Below are 24,292 nucleotides of genomic sequence, written 5' to 3' on the forward strand. Positions count from 1 at the left end.
CCCACCAGGCTCCTCCGTTCATGGGATTTTCCAGGCAAGAGTACTGGAGTGGGGTGCCATTGCCTTCTCTGTGTCTTTACTAGTACCAGACAAAACTGAAAATAGACATTGAGATAAAAAATTTTTATGAGACAAAAATAAGACATTATATATTGATGAGTTGATCCTTCAAAATCACATACCAAGCATAAGCTATATAAATTTAACAACAAAGCATCAATATATATGAAGTTAAACTGACACCTGAATGGAGAAATAGAAAGTTTTGTTGGAGGATTCAATACCCACTTTCAGTAATGGACATAAGAACTGACAGAATATCACTAGGTAAGTAGAGGACTTGACCAATATTATATATGAACTAGACTTAACAGAAATATATATACATGCACTCCCTCTTATCTTCAAACAGCAGAATATATATTCTTCAATAGTGTACACTGACCTTTCTCCAGGGTAGACCATAAATTAAAACTCAAAACAAGTATCAACAAGATTAAAAATGGTGAAGTAAAAAAAATTTCTCTGACCTCAGATATGCAGATGACACCACCCTTATGGCAGAAAGTGAAGAGGAATTAAAAACCCTCTTGATGAAAGTGAAAGAGGAGAGTGAAGAAGTTGGCTTAAAGCTCAACATTCAGAAAACGAAGATCATGGCATCTGGTCCCATCACTTCATGGGAAATAGATGGGGAAACAGTGGAAACAGTGTCAGACTTTATTTTTTTGGGTTCCAAAATCACTGCAGATGGTGACTGCAGCCATGAAATTAAAAGATGCTTACTCCTTGGAAGGAAAGTTATGACCAACCTAGACAGCATATTCAAAAGCAGAGACATTACTTTGCCAACAAAGGTCTGTCTATTCAAGGCTATGGTTTTTCCAGTAGTCATGTATGGATGTGAGAGTTGGACTGTGAAGAAAGCTGAGCTCCAAAGAATTGCTGCTTTTGAAGTGTGGTGTTGGAGAAGACTCTTGAGAGTCCCTTGGACTGCAAGAGATCCAACCAGTCCATTCTGAAGGAGATCAGCCCTGGGATTTCTTTGGAAGGAATGATGCTAAAGCTGAAACTCCAGTTCTTTGGCCACCTCATGCAAAAAGTTGACTCACTGGAAAAGACTCTGATGCTGGGAGGGATTGGGGGCACGAGGAGAAGGGGACGACCTAGGATGAGATGGCTGTATGGCATCACCAACTCGATGGACCTAAGTCTGAGTGAACTCTGGGAGTTGGTGATGGACAGGGAGGCCTGGCGTGCTGCAGTTCATGGGGTTGCAAAGAGTTGGACACGACTGAGCGACTGAACTGAACAGTTTAATAACACTAGAAAGAATTAAAGGAAGAAAGCTGGAAAGTCTACAAATATACCACAAATAACCAACTGGTCAAAGAAGTGAACACAAGACGAATTATAAAGCACTTTGTAAAGAAAATAACAAAACCACGACACACTAAAAATTATGGGATGCATCAAAATCAATGCTGATAATAAGACTTTTAGCTATAAAGGCCTACATTAAAAAGGAAGGAAAATCTCAAATCAATAACCTAACTTTATACCTTAAGGAACTAGAAAATGAAGGGCAAACAAATTCACAGCTAGCAGAAGGAAGGAAATAATTTAAATTATAGTTAGATAAATAAATAGGGAACAGGAAAACGATAGAGAAAAATCAATAAAACCAAGAGTTTTTAAAACATAAATTAATTTTTAAGATATTTAGCGAAACTGACTCCAAAAAGAGAGAAGCCTCAAATGACTAAAATCATCATACTAATGAAGTAAGTCAGAAAGAGAATGATAAATACCATATGATGTCACTTATATGGGGAATCTAAAATAAGACAGAAGTGAATCTATCCACGAAATCGAAACAGAATCACAGGGAGAGCAGACGTGTGGTTGCCAAGGAGGAGATTGAGTAGGAAATGACAGATTGGGAGCCTGGGATTAGCAAATGCAAAGTATTATACATAGAATGGATAAATAGCAAGGTGCTAGTGTACAGCATAGAAACTATATTCAAACTCCTATGATAAACCATAATGGGAAAAAATTAAGAATATATGTAACAATCACTTTCCTGTACAGCAGAAATTAACACATTATAAATCAAATATACTTCAGTTTTTAAAAAAAGAAATGTATGAGGTCACTACTACTGAACTTACAAAAAAAAAAGGACTGTAAGAGAATGATAGCGACATATGTAAGCCAACAATTTAAAAAATAAATGAAATATACAAATTCCTAGAAACACACAAACTAACACAGTTGTACACACAATGTATGTACTAAAACAGAAACAGACTCACAGATATAGAAACTAATGGTTAAGTGTAGTGTGAGGGAAGTGAGAGGCACAAAGCAGGTGTATTGGATTAAGAGACACAAACTACTGTGTAAAAAAAGTAAGGAACAAGAACATATTTGTACAGCTCAGGGGAATACAGCCATTATTTTATAACAACTTTAAATGGAGTATAATGTATAAAAAACTGAATCACTATTTTTACATCTGAAACTAATATTTCAAATCAACTATGTTTCAATTAAAATAATACTTAAATATAAACATGGGGGGGCGGGCCCAAGATGCCTGAGGAATAGGACGGGAAGACCACTTTCTCCCCCGCAAATTCATCAAAAGATAATCTGAATGCTGAGCAACTTCCACAAAACAATTTCTGAACACTGGCCGAGGACACCAGGCACCCAGAAAGGCAGCCCATTCTTTTGAAAGGTTGTAGGACAAAATATAAAAGAGACAAAATAATTAGGGACTGAGACCCATCCTGGGGAGGGAGTCGTGAAGGATGAGAAGTTGCCAAACAGCAGGAAATCCTCTCACAGGCCGGTCTGTGGGGAGTTTTGGAATCTCAGAGGGTAACATAACCAGGAGGGGGAAAAAAAAAAAAACAGAATAGCCACCTAATCACAACTCCCAGCGGAGAAGTAGCCCAAACGCTTGCATCCGACACCAGCAATCAGAGGCTGGACCGGGAGGTGCAGGCTGCATGCTCAGGGTAACGACCAGGCCTGAATGCCCTAAGAACAATCTGAGGGTACTAATGTGAGATAGCAACCCAAACTGTGGGATAACCAGAGAGAAAAAAAGAGAGAGAGAACTTTCCCGCAGCCTGGCCTGCTCACAGAACAAAGGATTGAGCAAATACCAAAGGAGAGCCAGCCTGCTGCATACAGCCACCCCCTCCCACCCCGCCAGCCACCAGAGGCAGAGAGGCAGGAAGACACACGAGAGACAGAACCAGAAGGCAAGGGGAAATCTCAGCCCCAGAGACTGGCATCCTCCACCAAACTGTGACAGGCTCCCAGTTGCTAGGTCTTCCTGGGATTCTGAACGATTGACAACTGCCAGGAGGGTCAAAGCCTGAGATCCCCTCCCCAGAGGAGACACACAGCACACCTGAGACGGTGCTCTCATGGCACACCAGGGAAACCGAGTGGTGGGGACCAGGGAAGTGATTAAGACACACGGCACACCTGGGACAGTGTGCTTGCCAAACAACTGATCACCTGAGCCGCTCGAACCTGGGAAGGGGACAAAACGGACACCCAACCGAGTCTGTGCCTTTGTGGAATGCCTGAGAACCTGAACCTGAGAAGCTCAGACCTGGGAAGTGCATAAAATGCAGGGCCCACTTTTGACAGTACCCCTGCAAGCAACCTGGAGCCTGAGCAGTGTAAACTGGGAAAGCACAAGCCGCCATGAGCTGGAGCAAGCCCAATGTGGCCCATACACTGCAAGCACTCTTCACACATGCCACCGATATTTGTTACCAGTTTTCCTCCCTCCCCACAACACAACTGAACAAGTGAACCTAAATAAGTGACCACCTTTGCCCCCTTGAGTCAGGGCAGAAATCAGACACTGAAAAGACTTGCAAACAGAGGAAGCCAAAATAAACAAAGAAGAGGGAACCTCTCTAGAAGTGACAGGTGCAATGGATTAAAACCCTGTAGTTACTATTGACTAAGCAATGCAACAGACTGGTTCCAAATAGGAAAAGGAGTACGTCAAGGCTGTATATTGTCATCCTGCTTATTTAACTTATATGCAGAGTATATCATGAGAAACGTTGGGCTGGAAGAAGCACAAGCTGAAATCAAGATTGCCGGGAGAAATATCAATAACCTCAGATATGCAGATGACATGACCCTTATGGCAGAAAGCAAAGAACTCGAGAGCCTCTTAATGAAAGAGGAGAATGAAAAAGTTGGCTTAAAACTCAACATTCAGAAAATTAACATCATGGCATCTGGTCCCATCACGTCATGGCAAATAGATGGGGAAATGGTGGAAAAAGTGACAGACTTTATTTTTGAGCTCCAAAATCACTACAGATGGGGACTGCAGCCAGGAACTTAAAAGACGCTTGCTCCTTGGAAGAAAAGCTATTGCCAACCTAGACAGCATATTAAAAAGCAGAGACATTACTTTGCCAACAAAGATCTGTCTAGTCAAAGCTATTGTTTTTCCAGTAGTTCTGTATGGATTTGAGAGTTGGACTATAAAGAAAGCTGAAGGCTGAAAAATTGATGCTTTTGCACAGCGGTGTTAGAGAGGACTCCTCAGAGCCCCCTGGACTGCAAGGAAATCCAACCATTCCATCCTAAAGGAAATCAGTCCTGAACATTAATTGGAAGGACTGATGCTGAAGCTGAAACTCCACTCTGGCCACCTGATGCCAGGAACTGACTCATTTGAATAGACTCTGATGCTGGGAAAGATTGAAAGTGGGAAGAGAAGGGGATGATAGAGGATGAGATGGTTAGATGGTGTCACTGACTCAATGGACATGAATTTTAATAACTCCAGGAGTTGGTGATGGACAGGAAGGCTTGGTGTGCTGCAGTCCATGGGGTTGCAAAGAGTCGGATATGACTGTGACTGAACTGAACTGAACTGAAGCATTGGAAGGGGCCTATAGAAATTGAGAAAAAGTACAAGCTGGAACAAGGAACTATCTGAAACTGAACTGAACCCCACATTGCCCACAACAGCTCCAGACAAATTCCTAGATATATTTTTACTATTATCATTGTCTATTTTTTAACTCTAAGTTCTTTATTACTCCTTTAATTTCTTTTTTATAACATACTATTACTTTGCAAAAAAAGACTGCATTTTTAATTCAAATTTCATACATATATTTTTATAATTTTTGTTATTGATTTTGATCTATATTTTTAATATTTATATTTATATAATATTCTCTATTTTAATCTAATTTATTTTTTGAGAGTCTAACCTCTACCCTAGATTTTTAATCTTTGCTTCATTGTATTTGTTACCAATTTTGTACTTTTAAGAATCTAATCTTCAGTATCCATTTTCACTTAGGGGTGTTATTACTGGCTTGACTGCTCTCTCTTTTGACTCTCCCTTTTCTCCCCCAGGTCACTTCTATCTCCTCCCTCCCCCTTTTCTTCTCTACTAAACTCTGTGAATCTCCCTGGGTGTTCCCAGCTGTGGAGAACACTTAGTGAACTGATTACTGGATAGATTTGGCTCTCCATTTTGACTCCCCCCCTTCTCTGCTGGTCTCCTCTATCTACCTCCTCCCTCTTCTCTTCTCCATGTAACTCTGTGAACCTCTCTGGGTGTCGCTCACTGTGGAGAATCTTTTCACCATTAACCTAGATGTTTTCTCATCTGTGCTGTATGGATGGAGCAATCTTGAGGCTAGTGTAAGAATAAGACTGAAACCCAGAGGCAGGAGGCCTAAATCCAAAACTTGAGAACACCAGAAAACACCTGATTCCAGGGAACATTAATCAATAAGAGCTCATCCAAAAGCCTCCATACCTACACTGAAACCAAGCTCCACCCAAGAGCCAACAAGTTCCAGAGCAACACATATCACGTTAATTCTCCAGCAACGCAGGATCACAGCCCTGAACATTAAAATACTGGTGGTCCAAAGTCATGCCAAACCCACAGACACCCCAAAACACACTACTGGACACTTCATTGCACTCCAGAGAGAAGAGATCCAGCTTCAACCACCAGAACACAGACGCAAGCTTCCCTAACCAGGAAACCTTGACAAGCCACTAGTCCAACTCCACCCACAGGAAGCAACCTCCACAATAAAGAGGAATCACAAACTTCCAGCCTGCAGAAAGGGAACCTCAAACAGCAATCTAAACAAAATGAAAAGGCAGAGAAATATTCAGCAGGTAAAGGAACATGATAAATGCCCACCAAACCAAACAAAAGAGGATAAGATAGGAAGTCTACCTGAAAAAGAATTCAGAATAATGATAGTAAAGATGATACGAAATCTTGAAAACAAAATGGAGTTACAGATAAATAGACTAAAGACAAAAGACTGAGAAGATGCAAGAAATGTTTAACAAGGACCTGGAAGAAATAAAAAAGTAAATCAATAATGAATAATGCAATAACTGAGATCAAAAGCACTCTGGATTGAACCAACAGTAGAATAAATGAGGCAGAAGATAGGATAAATGAGATGGAAGATAGAATGGTGAATATAAATGAAGCAGAGAGGAAAAAAGAATCAAAAGAAATGAGGACAACCTCAGAGACTTCGGGGACAATCTTAAATGCCCCAACATTCAAATCATAGGAGTCCCAGAAGAACAGAAAAAGACCGTAAGAAAATACTTGAGGAGATAATAGTTGAAAACTTCCCTAAAATGCGGAAGGGAATAGCCACCCAAGTCCAAGAAACCCAGAGAGTCCCAAACAGGATAAATGCAAGGTGAAACACCCCAAGATATATACTAATCAAAATAACAAAGATCAAACACAAAGAGCAAATATTAAAAGCAGCAAGGGAAAAGTGACAAATAACACACAAGGAAATCCCCACAAGGATAACAGCTTATCTTTCAATAGAAACTCTTCAGGCCAGAAGGAAATGGCAAGACATACTTAAAGTGATGAAAGAGAAAAACCTACAATCCAGATTACTGTTCTCAGCAAGGATCTCATTCAAATATGAAGGAGAAATCAAAAGCTTTCCAGACAAGCTAAAGCTGAGAGAATTCAGCACCACCAAACCAGCTCTCCAACAAATGCTAAAGGATCTTTTCTAGACAAGAAACACAGAAAAGGTTTATAAACTCAAACCCAAAACAAAGTAAATGGCAATGGGATCATACTTATCAATAATTACCTTAAATGTAAATGGGTTGAGTGCCCCAACCAAAAGACAAAGACTGGCCGAATGGATACAAAAACAAGACCCCTCTATATGCTGCTTACAAGAGACCCACCTCAAAACAAGGGACACATACAGACTGAAAGTGAAGGGCTGGAAAAAGATATACCACGCAAATAGAGACCAAAAGAAAGCAGGAGTGGCAATACTCATATCCGATAAAATAGACTTTAAAACAAAGGCTGTGAAAAGAGACAAAGAAGGCCACTACATAATGATCAAAGGAACAATCCAAGAAGAAGATATAACAATTATAAATATATATGCCCCCAATATAGGAGCCCCGCAATATGTAAGACAAATGCTAAAAAGTATGAAAGGGGAAATCAACAATAACACAATAATAGTGGGAGACTTTAATACCCCACTCACACCTATGGACAGATCAACTAAACAGAAAATTAACAAAGAAACGCAAACTTTAAATGATACATTAGATCAGTTAGACCTAATTGATATCTATAGGACATTTCACCCCAAAACAATGAATTTCACTTTTTTTTCAAGTGCTCATGGAACCTTCTCCAGGATAGATCACATCCTGGGCCATAAATCTAAACTTGATAAATTCAAAAAAATTGAAATCATTCCAAGCATCTTTTCTGACCATAATGCATTAAGATTAGATCTCAATTACAGGTAAAATAGACTTTAAAATAAAGGCTGTGAAAAGAGACAAAGAAGGACACTGCATAATGATCAAAGGATCAATCCAAGAAGATATAATAATTATAAATATATATGCACCCAACATTGGAGCACCACAATATGTAAAGCAAATGCTAACAAGTATGAAAGGGGAAATTAACAGTAACACAATAATAGTGGGAGGCTTTAATACCCTACTTACACCTATGGATAGAGCAACTAAACAGAAAATTAGCAAGGAAACACTAGCTTTAAATGATACAATGGACCAGATAGACCTAATTGATATCTATAGGACATTTCAACACAAAACAATGAATTTCACCTTTTTCCCAAGTGCACATGGAACCTTCTCCAGGATAGATCACATCCTGGGCCATAAATCTAGCCTTGGTAAATTCAAAAAAATTGAAATCATTCCAAGCATCTTTTCTGATCACTGTCGTAAGATTAGATGTCAATTACAGGAAAGAAAAAAAAAACTACTAAAATTAAAACATATGGAGGCTAAACAACACACTTCTGAATAACCAACAAATCACAGAAGAAATCAAAAAAGAAATCAAAATATGCACAGAAACAAATGAAGATGAAATCACAACAACCCAAAACCTATGGGATTCAGTAAGAAGCAGTGCTAAGGGTGATGTTCATAGCAATGCAAGATACCTCAAGAAACAAGAGAAAAATCAAATAAATCACCTAAATTTACAACTAAAGCAACTAGAAAAAGAAGAAATGAAGAACCCCAGGGTTAATACAAGGAAAGAGATCATAAAAATCAGGGCAAAAATAAGTGAAAAAGAAACAAAAGAGACTATAGCAAAAATCAACAAAACTAAAAGCTATCTTTAAGAAGATAAATAAAACAGAGAAACCATTAACCAGACTCATTAAGAAAAAAAGGGAGAAGAATCAAATCAACAAAATTAGAGATGAAAATGGAGAAATCACAAAAGACAACACAGAAATACAAAGGATAATAAGAGACTACTATCAACAACTATATGCCAATAAAATGGACAACATGGAAGAAATGGATGAATTCCTAGAAAAGCATAACCTTCCAAAACTGAACCAGCAAGAAATAGAAAATCTTAACGGATCCATCACAAGCATGGAAATCGAACCAAAATAAAAAGTCTCCAACAAACAAAAGGCAGGACCAGATGGCTTCACAGCTGAATTCTATCAAAAATTTAGAGACGATCCTACTCAAACTCTTCCAGAAAATTGCAGAGGAAGGTAGACTGCCAAACTCATTCTATGAGGCCACCATCACCCAAATCCCAAAACCAGACAAAGATGCCACAAAAAAAGAAAACTACAGGCCAGTATCACTGATGAACATAGATGCAAAATCCTCTACAAAATTCTAGCAAACAGAATCCAACAATATACTAAAAAGCTCCTATATCATGACCAAGTGGGCTTTATCCCAGGGATAAATCCCAGGATTCTTCAATATTTGCAAATCAAAGTGATATACCACGTTAACAAATTGAAAGATAAAAACCATATGATTATCTCAATAGATGCAGAGAAAGTCTTTGACAAAACTCAACATCCATTTATATAAAAACCCTCCAGAAATCAGGCACAGAAGGAACATACCTCAACATAATAAAAGCCATGTATGATAAACCCACAGCAAACATTATCCTCAATGGTAAAAAATTGAAAGCATTTCCCCTAAACTCAGGAATAAAACAATGGTGCCCACTCTCACCACTAATATTCAACATAGTTTTGGAAGTTTTAGCCACAGCAATCAGAGAAGAAAAAGAAATACAAGGAATTCAGATTGGAAAAGAAGAAGTGCAACTCTCACTGTTTGCAGATGACATGATCCTCTACATAGAAAACTCTAAAGATACCACCAGAAAATTACTGCTACTGCTAAGTCACTTCAGTCGTGTCCAACTCTGTGTGACCCCAGAGATGGCAGCCCACCAGGCTCCCTCCTCCCTGGGATTCTCCAGGCAAGAACACTGGAGTGGGTTGCCATTGCTTTCTCCAATGCATGAAAGTGAAAAATGAAAGTAAAGTCACTCAGTTGTGTCCAACTCTTAGCGACCCCATGGTCTGTAGGCCACCAGGCTCCTCCATCCATGGGATTTTCCAGGCAAGAGTACTGGAGTGGGGTGCCACTGCCTTCTCCAAGAAAATTACTAGAGCTAATCAATGAATATAGTAAAGTTGCAGGATGGAAGATTAACACACAGAAATCCCTTGCATTCCTATACACTAACAATGAGAAAACAGAGAAATTAAGGAAACAATTCCATTTACCATTATGATAGAAAGAATAAAATACTTTGGAATAAATCTAGCTAAAGAAACAAAATCTTATATGTAGAAAAGTATGAAACACTGATGAAAGAAATCAAAGATAACACAAACAGATGGAGAAATATACCATGTTTGTGGATTGGAAGAATCAATATAGTGAAAAAGAGTATATTACCCAAAGCAATCTATAGATTCAATGAAATCCCTATCAAGCTACCAACTGTATTTTTTAGAGAATTATAACAAATAATTTCTCAATTTGTATGGAAATACAAAAAACCTCAAACAGCCAAAGCAATCTTAAGAAAGAGCAATGGAACTGGAGCAATCAACCTAGTGGACTTCAAACTATCTTACAAAGTTGCAGTCATCAAGACAGTACGGTACTGGCACAAAGACAGAAATATAGATCAATGGAACAAAATAGAAAGCCCAGAGATAAATCCACGTACCTATGGACACCTTATCTTTGACAAAGAAGGCAAGAATATACAATGGAGAAAAGACAATTTCTTTAACAAGTGGTGCTGAGAAAACTGGTCAACCACTTGTAAAAGAATGAGACTAGAACACTTTCTAACACCATACACAAACATAAACTCAAAATGGATTAAAGATCTAAATGTAAGATCAGAAACTATAAAACTCCGAGAGGAACACATAGGCAAAACACTCTCCAACATAAATCACAGCAGGATCCTCTATGGCCCACTTCCCAGAGTATTGGAAATAAAAGCAAAAATAAACATATGGGACCTAATTAAACTTAAAAGCTTTTGCACAATGAACGAAACTATATGCAAGGTGAAAAGACAGCCTTCAGAATGGGAGAAAATAATAGCAAAAAAGGCAACTGACAAAGAATTAATCGCAAAAATATACAAACAGCTCATGCAACTCCATACCAGAAAAATAAATGACTGAATCAAAAAATGGGCCATAGAACTAAAGAGACATTTCTCCAAAGAAGACATACAGATGGCTAACAAACACATGAAAAGATGCTCAACATCACTCATTATCAGAGAAATGCAAATCAAAACCACAATGAGGTACCATCTCATGATAACTGCTATCCAAAAGTCTACAAATAATAATGCTGGAGAGGGTGCAGAGAAAAGGGAACCCTCTTACACTGTTGGTGGGAATGAAAACTAGTACAGCCACTATGGAGAACAGTGTGGAGATTCCTTAAAAAACTGGAAATAGAACTGCCATATGACCCAATAATCCCATTGCTGGGTGTACACACCAAGGAAACCAGAATTGAAAGAGACACATGTACCCCAATATTCACTGCAGCACTGTTTACAATAGCTAGTACATGGAAGCAACCTAGATGTCTATTGGCATATGAATGGACAAGAAAGCTTTGGTACATAAACACAATGGAATACTACTCAGCTATTACAAAGAAAACATTTGTATCAGTTCTAATGAGGTGGATGAAACTGGAGCCTATTATACAGAGTGAAGTAAGTCAGCAAGAAAAACACCAATACTATGTATTAACACATATATATGGAATCCAGAATGATAATGATTAACCTATGTGTGAGACAGCAAAAGTGACGCAGATATAAAGAGCAGACTTTTGGACTCTGGGAGAAGGTGAGGGTGGGATATTTGAGAGAATAGCATTGAAACCTGTATATCACCATATGTGAAGTAGATCCCCAGTCCAAGTTCAATGCATCAAACACGACACTCAAAGCCGATGTGCTGGGACAATCCTGAGCGATAAGATGGGGATGGAGGGGGGTTCAGGATGAAGGACACATATAAACCCATGGCTGATTCTTGTCAATGTATGACAAAAAAACATTACAATACTGTACATTAATTAGGCGCCAATGAAAATAAATTAATTTTTAAAAAGTAAGTGTAATAAGGAACACAATAGAAAAACGGATGGTAAATACTAAAGATTGAAATGGTGAAGCTGAAAAATATGAACTTAAATGAACCATTTCACTGCATACACATAGCAGAACTACAGAAACTGTGAAAGCATAGATTAGTGGCCTTAACACAAGTCAATACAAACTATCAACACTGAAGCACACAAAAAAATTAATGGGAATAAATTAACATATTTTCAGTAAATTGTGAGACAATATCGAGCAATATAAAATAACAGGCAGCTATACTCACAAAAGAAGGAAATAATGATAATAATAAAGATAATCATAATGATATTAATTTGTTCATAATATATAAGAATAAAATGAAAAATGAACAAAGAAAGCTTTGGAATATTACAAGTTAAGTGGTAACCATCTCACATGAAGATAGACTGTTTAATATGAGTGAAAGTCACTCAGTCTTGTCTGCCTCTTTGAGACCCCATGGACCCTACCACGCTCCTCTATCCATGGATTCTCCAGGCAAGAATACTGGAGTGGGTAGCCATTCCCTTCTCCAGGAGATCTTTTCAACCCAGTGATCAAACTGCATTACAGAAGGATGAATTCTTTACCGTCTGAGCCACCAGGGAAGTCCAACAATAATGGAGTGGGTAGCCTGTCCTTTATTCAAGGGATCTTCCCAACCCAGGAATTGAACCAGGGTCTCCTGCAGAGGCGCTATCCCACATTGAAGGCCAGGAACAGCGGCAGTAGGGAGATACCCCTTGTCCAAGGTAAGGAGCAGCAGCTGTGCTTTGCTGGAGCAGGCGTGAAGAGATATACCACACCCAAGGTAAGAGAAACCCAAGTAGGATGGTAGGTGTTGCAAGAGGGCATCGGAGGGCAGACACACTGAAACCATCCTCACAGAAAACTAGTCAACCTAATCACACTAGGACCACAGCCTTGTCTAACTCAATGAAAGCAAGCCATGCCTGCAGGGCAACCCAAGACCGGCGGGTCATTGTGGAGAGGTCTGACAGAATGTGGTCCACTGGAGAAGGGAATGGCAAGCCACTTCAGTATTCTTGCCTTGAGAACCCCATAAACAGTAGGAAAAGGCAAAATGATAGGATACCAAAAGAGGAACTCCCCAGGTCATTAGGTGCCCAATATGCTACTGGAGATCAGTGGAGAAATAACTTTAGAAAGAATGAAGAGATGAAGCCAAAGCAAAAACAATACCCAGTTGTGCATGTGACTGGTGATAGAAGCAAGGTCGGATGCTGTAAAGAGCAATATTGCATAGGAACCTGGAATGTCAGGTCCATGAATCAAGGCAAATTGGAGGTGGTTAAACAAGAGATGGCAAGGGTGAACGTCGACATTCTAGGAATCAGCAAACTAAAATGGACTGGAATGGGTGAATTTAACTCAGATGACCATTATATCTACTATTGTGGGCAGGAATCCCTCAGAAGAAATGGAGTAGCCATCATGGTCAACAAGAGAGTCCGAAACGCAGTACTTGGATGCAATCTCAAAAACGACAGAATGATCTCTGTTGGTCTCCAAGGCAAACCATTCAATATCACAGTTATCCAAGTCTATGCCCAAACCAGTAATGCTGAAGAAGCTGAAGTTGAACAGTTTTATAAAGACCTTCAAGACCTTTTAGAACTAACACCCAAAAAAGATGTCCTTTTCGTTATACGGGACTGGATGCTAAAGTAGGAAGTCAAGAAACACCTGCAGTAACAGGCAAATCTGGCCTTGGAATGCAGAATGAAGCAGGGCAAAGACTAGTAGAGTTTTTCCAAGAAAATGCACTGGTCATAGCAAACACCCTCTTCCAACAACACAAGAGAAGACTCTACATACGGACATCGCCAGATGGTCAACACCGAAATCAGATTGATTATATTTTATGCAGCCAAAGATGGAGAAGCTCTATACAGTCAACAAAAACAAGACCAGGAGCTGACTGTGGCTCAGATCATGAACTCCTTATTACCAAATTCAGCCTCAAATTGAAAAAAAAAATAGGGAAAACCGCTACACCATTCAGGTGTGAACTAAATCAAATCCCTTATGATTATACAGTGGAAGTGAGAAATAGATTTAAGTGCCTAGATCTGATAGACAGAGTGCCTAATGAACTATGGAATAAGGTTCGTGACATTGTACAGGAGACAGGGATCAAGACCATCCCCATGGGAAAGAAATGCAAAAAAGCAAAATGGCTGTCTGGGGAGGCCTTACAAATAGCTGTGAAAAGAAGAGTCGTGTTCGACTCTTTGCAACCCCTTGAATCGCAGCACGCCAGGCCTCCGTGTCCATCACCAACTCCCGGAGTTCACTCAGACTCACATCCATCGGGTTAGTGATGTCATCCAGCCATCTCATCCTCTGATGTCCCCTTCTCCTCCTGCCCTCAATCCCTCCCAGCATCAGAGTCTTTTCCAATGAGTCAACTCTTCACATGAGGTGGCCAAAGTACTGGAGTTTCAGCTTTAGCATCACTCCTTCCAAAGAAATCCGAGGGCTGATCTCCTTCAGAATGGACTGGTTGGTTCTCCTTGCAGTCCAAGGGAGAGATGTCAATATTAACCCCTTGGGCTAACTGACAAAATTGACAAAATTAACTGACAGAAGATCAATTTTAAAAGAATTGTACAACATGACTTAATTCCCATTTGTGAAATGTTCTCCTCAACTATATCAACATAAATATTATTTACAATTGTACGTGAAACATTGGCCAAGATTGACCATATGTTACACCATAAACGTAGTCTCAATGACAAGAAAAGGACTGAAAGAGCAAATATTCTCCACTACAACAGACTCTAGTGAGAAATCCGTAATAAAAAGATATTTGGAAAACCCCCAGACATTTGGAAATTACAAAGTATGAATTTAAGTAAGCACAGAAAAGGGGAAATACCAAAAAGAACTTAGAAATTACTATGAAATAAGTAATAAAAGCACAGCATACAAACATTTATGGGATGCAGTTGGAGCAGGACTGAGAAAAAAGTATTAGCTTTAAATGTTTATATTAGCATAGGACAGTGTTTAAAACCAATAACCTTTGCTTCTATAACTTAGGAAGTTAGAGAATGGATAATAAATTCAACACAAACTAAGTAGATGGAAAGAGATAAATATTCAAGTGGAATTTAATAAAATAGAACATGGACAAAAAGTGGAGAAAACTGAAAAAAACCAAAAGCTAATTGTTTGAAAACAGTAATAATACAATTCATAAAACTCTATCTAAAAGATGATGATGTTAAAGTGCTGCACTCAATATGCCAGCAAATTTGGAAAACAGTGGCACAGAACTGGAAAAAGTCAGTTTATATTGCAATCCCAAAGAAATGCAATGTCAAAGAATGTTCAAACTAGTGCACAACTGCACTCATTTCACATGCTAGCAAAATAGTGCTAAAAATCCTTCAAGCTAGGCATCAGCAGTATGTGAACTTAGAAAAGGAAGAGGAACCAGAATTAAATTGCCAATTTCTATAAATTCTGGATCATAAAAAAGCAAGGGAATTCCAGAAAAACATCTACTTCTGCTTCACTGACTATGCTAAAGCCTTTGACTAAGTGGATCACAACAAACTGTGGAAAATTCTGAAACAGATGGGAATACCAGACCACCTTACCTGACTCCTGAGAAACCTGCATGCAGGTCAAGAAGCAACAGTTAGACCCAGACATGGAACAACAGGCTGGTTCCAAATTGGAAAAGGAGTACACCAAGCCTTTATATTTTACCCTGATTATTTAACTTCTTTGCAGAGTACATTGTGCAAAATGCTGGACTGGATTGTGGACTGTGCAAAATGTCACAAGCTGGAATCAGTATTTCTGGAAGAAATATTAATAACCTCAGATATGCAGGTGACCCCACTTTAATGGCAGAAAGTTAAGAGGAACTAAAGAGCCTTTGATGAGGGTGAAAGAGGAGAGTGAAAAAAGCTGGCTTGAAACTCAACATTTAAAAACCAGGATCATGGCATCTTGCCCCATCAATTCACGGCAAACAGATGGGGAAAAAGAGGAAATAGTGACAGATATTTTTCCCCCCTTGGGCTCCAAAATCATTGTGGGTGATGACTGTAGCCATAAAATTAAAAGGTGCTTGCTCCTTGGAAGGAAAGCTATGACAAACTTAGACAGTATACTAAAAAGCAGAGAGATCACTTTGCCAAAAAAGGTCCATATAGCCAAAGCTATGATTTTTCTAGTAGTCACGTATCAATGTTAGACTTGGAGCACAGAGAAAGCTGAGTGCCAAAGAATCGATGCTTTAAAATTGTGGTGCTGGAGAAGACTCTTGAGAGTCCCCTGGACTGCAAGGAGTTCAAACCAGTCAATCCTAAAAGAAATCAACCCTGAATATTCACTGGGAGGACTGAAGCCGAAACTGAAGCTCCATTATTTTGGCCATGTAATGCAAAGAGTTGACTCATTAAAAAAGACCCTGAAGCTGGGAAAGATTGAGGGCAGGAGGAAGAGGGCAACAGAGGATGAGATGGTTGGCTAGCTTCACTGACTCAATAGACATGAGTTTGAACAAACTCTGGGAGATACTGAAGTATGGGAAAGCCTGGCATACTACAGCCCATGGGGTCGCAAAGACTTGGACAGGACTTGGGCTTCCCTGGTGGCTCAGAGGTTAAAGCGTCTGCCTGCAATGCGGGAGACCTGGGTTTGATTCCTGGATTGGGAAGATCCAAGGAAATGGTAACCCACTCCAGTATTCTTGCCTGGAGAATCCCATGGACAGAGGAGCCTGGTGGGCTACAGTCCACGGGGTCGCAAAGAGTCAGACACAACTGAGCGATTTCACTTTCAGTTTAGTGATTGAACAACATATAGGTAAATTAGATAAATGATCCAAATATGATCAATAAACAGAAAGGTAGTCAGACAATTGATACAGAGTGAGAAAGAATTCAACTTTACCACATTACCATTATCAGGAATAAAACATGGAAAAAAAATTTTTATAAATTTCCCACTCTTAAAAGGATAATAAGATACCACTATGAACAATAGTGGGACAATAAATTTGATGAGTTTAATGAAATAAACAAACTTTTCAAAGATACAGCTTACCAAAGTTCATCTAAATAAAAAATCTTGGATTTATATATTTAAAAATTAATTGTTATAAAAATCTTTCATATATATAAAACTCCAGGTCATGATGATTTTGCCAGTAAATTCTAGCAGATATTCATAGTTGCCATAATGCTAAATATTCCATACATTCTTTCAGAAATTAGTTGAAGAGAAAATATTTCTCAATACTTTTTTAAGAGGAGAAGATTTTCCTGATATAGATTCCAGACAAACAAATAAGAAAAAGAAAACTACAGGCTATTATCCCTCATGAATAAAGTTGCAAATGGCCTTCCTAAGATATTATTTAACTGAATAAAGAAACATTTTGAAAATACAATATATTTCCAAATATAAGGTTGGCTTAATATTAAAAATATACAATATTAACGATTTTAACAGAGAAATAATACATTTTAATCAAATAATGCTTAAAAGGCTTTCAATAAAATTCAAAATCTATTAACAATCAAGCAAAACAAACAAAAACTTTCAACACATAGAAGAGCAACAGAAGAGGTTTTCTCAACCTGAAAAAGGGCATCTACAAAACACTTATGGAAATTTCAAACTTGATGGTAAAGACTGAATGCTTTCCCCCTAAGAGCAGGACCGAGACTATGTTATCTGCTCTCATCATTTCCATTTAGCATTTTACTGAAGGGCCTCTTAGTGAAATAAGGCAAGACAAAGAAATAAAAGGCATACTGATAGAGAAGGAAAAAGTAAACTATGTTTATTCAGAGATGGTATGAGCACATATATATAGACCATCCTAAGGATTCTATAATAATCTATAATAGCTAGTGAGTAAATTTAGCAGAACAAGGCCAATATCAAATTTTATTTATATATGCTGTGAACAAAAGTTAAAACTTAAAATGTCATATATGACTTCATTAAAACCAGTCTTCAGTTGGAAGACTCAGTGTTGATAAAATAAAATTTCCCCAAAATTGACCTACTGATTTAATGTGTTCTTGATTAAAATCACTGTGACTATTTCTATAGAAATTTAAAGGTTATTCTAAAAGATATATGAAAATGCATATAATGAAAATCTATAATATTTATTAAAACAAGAGAAAAAGATTTCCATCCTTGATGAAACAATATTTCTTAGAAAAGAAACAATGAACATTAAAAAATTAAATTAGATTTCATAAAAATTAAAAATTTATACTCTCCAAAATCCACTACTAAGTAGTTGGAAAAACAGTTAGAAACTGGGAGAAAATATTCATAAGTCTTACATATGACAAAAGATTTCTATACACAATGTATAAAGAGCTCCACAACTTAATAACAAAATCCAGTATTTGTTTAACGTCAAAATAATTGAAAAGACATTTCACAATATGCATGTGAAAAGACATTCCAATATGCATGTGAAAAATTCTCAATACCGTTAGAAATTACAAAGTGAAAATTCACAAGAACAAAATATTCACTGGAATGGTGAAACTATAGCCATTCCAACAACACAGTATCCTCTGGGATGTGGAGCAACAGAACTCTCATTTATTGCAGAAGTACAACCTGCCAAGGTCGACTAAATATGAAGCAGAAACTCTAAATAGCTTTATATCTATTAAATAAATAAATTTTGTTATCAATATCTTCACACAAAGACGACTCTAGGCCAAGATTATTTTACTCTGAATATTACACATTATGGAATGTGTAAAATGGCAATGTAAAATGGTAAAACTTCAGAAAATATTTTTAGCAAATTCTTATAAAACCTCAGTACGTTACTGATTAATTTTAGAATTTAGTGTAATGTCCAAATTTCTTTCTTTTTAATATGCCAACTTTATCTTCTGTCAAAATTTAGCTGGAGATTTTTGGAGCGGGGATTTTTCTTACAGTAAATTCATAACTGTTTTTGAATATTTTGGAACGGTACTTGTCGTTTAGTCGCTAAGTTGTGTCTTACTCTTTAGTGACCCTATGGACTGTAGCCTGCCAGGCTCCTCTGTCCATGGGATTTTCCAGGCTAGAATGCTAGAGTGGGTTGCTGTTTCCTTCTCTAGAGGATCTTACTGACCCGGGGATCGAACCTATGTCTCCTGCATTGACAGGTGTATTCTTTACCACTGAGCCACCAGGGAAGCCCAGAATAGGTATCAGAGCCCTTAAAAAGAAAGTCAGTGTATACGGAAATTTGCACATATACAAGAAATGCTTTATGTATCCCTTACCCATGGGTTCTATAATAAAATGCACAAACGACCCCATATTTTATAGACTAGCCAAAAAAAATCCATTTTTTTTTAGATTTTTGTTTAGAAAGTCACAACTAATTATTAAGAACACCAAATCAATGTTGGTATCCTTTCTTATGCTTAGGAAATACTTTATATCTCATTATCACAAACATATCTAAATTCTTATCAAAAAGAAATGTGCTAATGTCTAAAAAGCCATATATTTTACAGGAAAAAACTGCTAATGGGTATGGATTTTTTTTTAGAATAAAGCAAATGTTCTGAAATTAGAGGTGATAGTTGTACAACTCTGTGAATATACAGTTAACCCCTGAACAACATGGATTTGAACTGAATGAGTCCACTTATATATGGAATTTGTTTAATAAATAGGTGCTATAGTACTACACTGTCCTTGATGCAGAACCAGGGATACAGAAGGCCAATTGTAAAGTTATACTTGGATTTTCAACTGGGGGGAACATTCAGCAACCCTAACCCCCACATTGTTCAAGGGTCAATTGCAGTACTAAAAAATGTTGAATCATCCACTTTAAAAGTTAATTTATGTTATGTGAATTACATCTTAATACTGCTGTTTTGTTAAAAAAAGGAATTCTTGCCTAACTGAAAAAGATAAATGTGTTAATGTAAAACTACTAATTGAATAAAACTGTTATATCAAATTAGTAGCACAAAAATGACTCTTTGATTTAACCTCAAAATAAGAAGTAAAGATCTCTACTTTCCATTTTATAATACACCAAAAGAATTTAAAAAGATTGATTTTTTTTTCAGATAGAGTCTTAGCACTGTGTCAAAAACACTGGTAGATATTCAAAGTATCACTTGTATGATTAAAGAAATATACACATTCTCTGAAAGAGGTTGAGTATAAGGCTCCTCACTCACTTAAGATAAATGATTTCTTGTTGTTTAAATGCTGAAAAGGAACAGTGAAAGATGCAAGAGCCTAAAACAAGAACTAAGTGATTGAGGCTACCTGGAAGCTTTTTAGATGCTTAACAAAGACAACTGACTGTGTAGCTAATACAAGTGAGTACATTAGTAGAATATGCTTAAATATAGAACAAAATTGAAGGAGACCCTGGTTCGATTCCTAGGTCAGCTTCCTGACCTTGGAGAAGGGAAAGGCTACAACTCCAGTTATAGATTCACTGCATGGAAAAATATTTTCCAGAATTATGAACTAATTAACAGCCTAGAATTCTTTTTTTTTTCATACTTATGAACTATATAATGAAGGACTGCAGGGTATTTTGCATAGCTTTCATTACTTTAAAATTGCTGCCTTCTAAAATTCTCTTGTTCTCACATTTTGTTGAGTAAACCGACTACTGATCAGTAGAGTCACCCAAGAAATAGCAATAGTTGGACATTATTGAATTTTTCCATATTGCCTTCTTTGTTATATTTATACTTGATTTTGAAGGATTGCTTATGCTTGTGTTGCTGCAAGCAATTAGTACCCAGTCATTATGTAACACATCAGTTTAGTTCAGTCGCTCAGTTGTGTCCGACTCTTTGGGACCCCATGAATCATGGCATGCCAGGCCTCCCTGTCCATCACCAGCTCCCAGAGTTCACTCAAACTCATGTTCATCGAGTTGGAGATGCCATCCAGCCATCTCATCCTCTGTCGTCCCCTTCTCTTCCTACCCCCAATCCCTCCCAGCATGAGGGTCTTTTCAATGAGTCAACTCTTCACATGAGGTGGCCAAAGTATTGGAGTTTCAGCTTCAACATCAGTCTTTCCAGTGAACACTCAGGACTGATCTCCTTTAGGATGGACTGGTTGGATCTCCTTGCAGTCCAAGGGACTCTCTAGAGTCATCTTCAACACCACACTTCAAAAGCATCAATTCTTCAGTGCTCAGCCCTCTTTATAGTCCAACTCTTACATCCATACATGACCACTGGAAAAACCATAGCCTTGAGTAGAAGGACTTTTGTTGTGTAACACATAATGATATTTATTATACAACAATGCCTGAGTTTTTACCAACTGTAAACCCCTGGAGTTAAGTGTCTCCCTATTAATCCATTCATCTATACCATGGCCTTTTCTCTCCACAGTCAGAAGATTCATAAGGTTATTTTCCTTTAGTGATTTCACTTTTTTACAGTGTGAAATGATGATGGTTGATAAAAGGAGACATTACATTTTAAAAATAATAATAAAGAACAGGAAAGCAAAGCTAAAAGAAACAGCAGCTCTAATTTATTTCTCTGTGAGAGTCTCAGGTCTTCTTAAGTATTTTCCTGTTTTGGCTCTTCAAATCCATCCTAAGCGAAAATGAAGAGGTATGGTAGATGTTGTTATTACACATATGCACCGTTTCCAAAGACTCCAGTAGGGTAAAAACCAAAAGGAAGCAAAACGAAAAGAAGATAAAAAGGGAGAGCTTGGATCAATCCCTGGTTTGGGAAGATCCCCTGGAGAAGGGAATGGCAACCCAGTCAAGTATTCTTGCCTGTAGAATCCCATGGACAGAGGAGAGCCTGATGGGCTACAGTCTATGGGGTCGCAAAGAGTTGGACACAACTGAGTGACTTTCACTCACTCACTCAAAACAAAATATTCTCATTTATCTGCAATAGATAAATTTCAGATTTACAAGAAGAAATAATTTATTTTCCTTTTCTACTGAAAAAGCACTGATGTAACAGATGGATGGATAAACTTAGGAATCTTTTTATATAACTAGCTATCAATACATACCTACTTCTCATATACATATTATATACAATAGATATGTCTATGCAACATACAGATATATGTATATAAATAGGCATATAGATACAGCAATACATATATAGTTGTTATTACTGTTTTATTGAGTCTATTTCCCATTAAAAAAAATCAGATTACTTGGTAAAGGAAATAAAAGATAGCCAATGGAAGTATTATGTTACAAATTTAAAATGGAATACACATAAATGAATTAAAAATGCATGAATATGAAAATATATAAATATATACCTCTTTGTGAGTGTTAGTCTCTTAGCCATGTCCAACTCTTTGTGACTCCACGGACTGTAGCTCGCCAGGCTCTTATGTTCATGAAATTCTTTAGGCAAGAATACTGGAGTGGATTGCCATTCCCTTTCCCAGATACACCTTTTAAATGTATACATACTGCCTGGCACAGTGCTGAGTATATAGTACATAGCTGTTGACACAATATGACACTTGCTATGTTTAATACCTTCTTAACACCCATGTGTGACTCTTCCTGTATATTATTTTGAGTTCTAAAGATGTACAATTCTTACTGGTTAGGTTAACTCCTTTTTGCCTTTAAAATGTCAAACAAAAAGGCCTGTTTCCTCTGGCCAAAGAACTTACAAAGGGAAAGCATAGCAGGGATTTAATGGGAATACACATACCCTAGCAGCAGTGCTGTCACTGTGCCCAGAACATCAGCAACAGCAGAAACTGTGCTGGTGAACTCATCCCCTGCTCCAAACCTGGCAGCAGCAGATTGACACCTGTTTCACTACCAGCAGCACCTGTAGACCTGGTGTCTCCTGATGCTCCAGCACCAGCAGAAGATGACCCAAGACAGAAGTCTCCTGAAGAAGAGAAATATCTAAACCCAGCATCTCTCAGGCTTCTACTCTATGGCAGTTAGCCAGTTTTGGGTACTCCCAACCTTCCACTAAGTAGCAGACACTGCTGCCTCCGACCTCTATCCTAAGCAAAATTTGACCCAGGAAGTTTCTTCTCTTCCCCAGCAGCATAAGTAAAAAAGAGTGGTAAACTCATTACCAGATTTCTGAAACAGACTAGGGGAGACACCTACCACTACAAGATTTAGAATTCCTGAAAGATCACCAAATGTCACACAGCCAAACAAAGAAGTGACTTCCATCACACAAGTTACCAACAGGAATCTAGCAGGAATTCAAGTGGAGTCAAAAGAATGATACAAACCAAGGTAACGTTGAAGGGCTGCGTGGCGGCACTGGAGTGGGTGGCTGCATGGTGGTGCTGGAGCAGGGCAAGAGGAGAAGGGGATGACAGAGGACGAGATGGTTGCATGGCATCACTGACTCAATGGATATGAATTTAAGTAAACTCTGGGACTTCTTGATGGACAGGAAAGCCTAGCATGCTGTAGTACATGAAGTCACAAAAAGTCTGACAAGACTGAGCTGAAACTATGGCCTCAGGTAAATAACAGGGAGGGAACACTGCTTTACCCATCAACAAAAAATACAGTTCAGTTCAGAAAATTGGATTAAAAATTTACTGAGCATGACCCCACCCTTCAGGACAAGAGCCAGTTTCCCCATCAGTCAGTCTCTCCCATCAGACAGCTTTCATAAGCTTCTTCTCCTTTTCCATCAGAGGGCAGACAGAATAAAAACCATAATGACAAAAAACTAACCAATCTGATCACGTGCACCACAGCTTTGTCTAACTCAATGAGCCATATGAGCCATGTCGTGTAGGGCCACCCAAGATGGACGAGTCATGGTGAAGAGTTCTGACAAAACGTGGTCCACTGGAGAAGGGAATGGGAAACGACTTCAGTATTCTTGCCTTGAAAACCCCATGAACAACATGAAAAGGCAAAAAGAATGGACACTGAAAGATGAACTCCCCAGGTCATTAGGAGCCCAGTATGCTACTGGAGATCAGTGGAGAAATAACATCAGAAAGAATGAAGGGATAGAGCCAAAGCAAAAACAACACCCAGTTGTGGATAGAACTGGTGATGGAAGTAAAGTCTGATGTTATAGAGAAATATTGCATGGGAACCTGGAATGTTCAGCCCATGAATCAAGGCAAATTGGAAGTGGTCAAACAGGAGATGGCAAGAGTGAACGTCAACATTTTAGCAATCAGCAAACTAAAATGGACTGGAATGGGTGACTTTAACTCAGATGACCATTATATCTACTACTGTGG

The sequence above is a fragment of the Capra hircus genome (assembly GCF_001704415.2).
Source record: "Capra hircus breed San Clemente chromosome X unlocalized genomic scaffold, ASM170441v1, whole genome shotgun sequence".
NCBI classification, from domain to species: Eukaryota; Metazoa; Chordata; class Mammalia; order Artiodactyla; family Bovidae; genus Capra; species Capra hircus.